Here is a 2,866-nt window from a genome sequence, read left to right as displayed (position 1 = left end):
AGTATTTTTAACTTGCACAATATTAGTAAACTATTGTATTTTGAATTACTCTTTGCCAACAAGAATCCAAATTACCTAACACAAATGAGAAAATTGCATGTATTATTTAGGGTAGTGTGTTCAATGGTTTTCAGTTATAAATTTTCCAGTAGAATCAATGTATTTTACAGTTGAAAGTGATCATAAAGATGATCTAATCTGGCTACTTCTTTTTACAAGTTAGAGTCGACAACAGAGAGGTTGAAACATCTCTCCTAGGTTAGAACAGCCAGCCAGTAGTGGGAAAAACTAATAGTAGTCCAGGGCTTTTTCTAGTCAATACATTAAAAAGCCAGTAATTATTTTTAAATCTACATTATTTTGCAGAGGATGTACCAATAATAAATAGTTGGCTCATTTTTATAATACTGCATTATCATTACTGAAATTTAATACTTGTGACTATTAGTTATATAATGCTGTTATGCATCATTGCTACTCAGAAGTTTTTCCTGTATGTCTGTCTTGTATCCATGTCTAATTTGTGACTTCTTTATGGTCACAATTGTAATAGGCACAATTTTTTCAATGTTTCTTATATCCCTTAATAAATATGCACATATATGAACTGCTTCTTAGTTGGAATGAGATTGACATAAATATATTTACATTTTAGGCTAATACTCCATGACTCAAAATAGAAGTGAACATCTATCATTCCGTATGGCTGCAGGTGAATTTGTTTTAAAAGGGAGAGAGTTGAGAAAAGTCCTCCTTTCTTCTTATCAAGCACACAGGATTGTCCCTGATGGTGAGTGGTTTTAGGAGCTTGGAGAGATTGGTAAAGGATGGAATAAAATTAAAGGGAATGATGAGACTGTTTATTAAGCTTTAAGACGTGGTAAAACATGCAGACCAAATTGCTCAATAGAGTAGCTAATAACGACCAAGGAGTTACTAGGTGTCTGGCACTCCTGCTAGTACTCTGCCTGTACCAAACCGTCTGCACCTCACAACCACCCCAGGGACTTTTCCCATTTTGTGGATGAAGGAAATGAGGCTCACAGAGGCTAGATCATTGGCCAAGTGAACCAGCTCCTCATTGGTAGAGCCAGGACTGAAACACTAACTGCTCCCAAGGCATATGCCCCTAATCACAGTATAATGGTTAGTATAAAACTGGCTAAGTAGAGTCAGCCCTCTCTGTCTTCCCAGGTTTCTCATCCCAGAATCCAACCAACTGCAGATAAAAAATATTTGGAAAAAAAAGTTTTTGGTAATGTGCACTATGTAGCTGGGCCATGCTGGTTGCATCTATACCAAACATGTAGCCTTCTTCTTGTCATTATTTTCTAAACATTACAGAATAACAACTACTTACATAACATTTACCTTGTATTAGGTATTGTAAGTAATCTAGAAGTGATTTTAAGCATATGGGAGGATGTGCAAGGTCACCTGCAGATACGATGCCATGTTATATAAGGGACTTACTTGAATACCCTCAGACTTTCATATCTGTGGAGGTTCTGGAACCAATCCCCCAGGGAAATTGCATGTGGTGTTTAAGACAATCTTCATATTTATTCACTCACTCTCTCCTTATCTCCCAAACGCCCATATACATAAGCACATATTCACACACATTCCAGTCTTTTTACCAGCTCAGGGGTACAGGTAATTAGGTATCAAACTTCTATTCATATACTCTTCTTCCTCATAGGACTTCTTACTTATGTACAATGAGTCCTAGGACCAACCTTCACTCTCCCAAATTTCGTCAATGTGAATGTAAAGACGTACTAATACTGACTCTGGGTTACAAAACATAAGCACACATATAGCCCACACATAGCAGAATTCAACTCAATATGGATTTTTCTTCTCCCATTATCCAGGGAAATGCATGAGTTGATGCCAAAGACTTTTGGCTCAGGTAGTGGAAATGGGGAGGCAATGGTGAAATGAGGTAAGAAATTCCAGGACCAGAAGGTGGACGCAAGTCATCAACTGCTTTTCCCCCGAGCTTTCTCTTTTGGTTAAATGCTGCACGAACAAGCCCCAACCCTCTGCCAGAGCCCCATATCCTCCAATTCCCTCGGCCAGATTCTGAACCCGGCTCGGGCTGGAGCAGATGCACACACCACGGGGAGCCTCATTTGCAAGACCTGAGTGTTCCCTTGCTCTATTTTAATGCTTGCCGCAGGGCCGCGGAAGGAGGGTTTGTCGGAAATCTTGAACTGTGACAGCCCAAGTATTCGCCTGCTAAGTCTAGGCCCCCCAGGAGCAGCGAATCATGACTTGCACAGTGCTTAATGATTCACTGGAAAACAAGTTTCTCTCCTGCCTGCTTGCACTTTTGCAGCCAGCTCTCGCAGCTGCGGGCAGTGCCGGGGCGACGTCCTGCCAGGCTCTAGTGTGCGGGTGCTGCGGGGACAGGGACACTAGCAGCTCTGCCCCCAGGTGCTAAGGGTGAGGGCCACAGGGAGGCTCCAGAATGGCCCCTCACTGATCCCCAAGGATGGGGTGGGCCCTGATAAATACCCTTCCCGTCCAGATAGCAGGAAGGTCAAGTTCAAACGCAGGGTGTCCAGCTTGGGGTAGGTCTGGGAAGCAAGCCGAGAGATCCGGTCAGCCGCCCCCGCCCGCCGCTCGGCCAGCGCAGCACAAGCCAGCCAGCAATCCTCGGAGCCAGAGCCGGTTACTGCGCCTGCGTGCTCCGGTCCCGCCCCCAAGCTGCTTGCCGAGGACACGCTCCAGGGGGCCGCTGTCGCTTAGCAACGCTTGAGTCACAATCGTGGCTCTTCGGGCGCCCTTTTCCTGGCAGTGCTTAGTCCCTGATTATCCTTGAGGCTCCTCGCTGCCTTGTGCCAGGTCTTAGGAGCCC

Source organism: Pteronotus mesoamericanus, unplaced genomic scaffold (assembly GCF_021234165.1).
Source record: "Pteronotus mesoamericanus isolate MK-2021 breed Mesoamerican mustached bat unplaced genomic scaffold, CSHL_Meso_final contig_291, whole genome shotgun sequence".
Lineage (NCBI taxonomy): Eukaryota > Metazoa > Chordata > Mammalia > Chiroptera > Mormoopidae > Pteronotus > Pteronotus mesoamericanus.
This window is presented reverse-complemented; position numbering follows the sequence as displayed.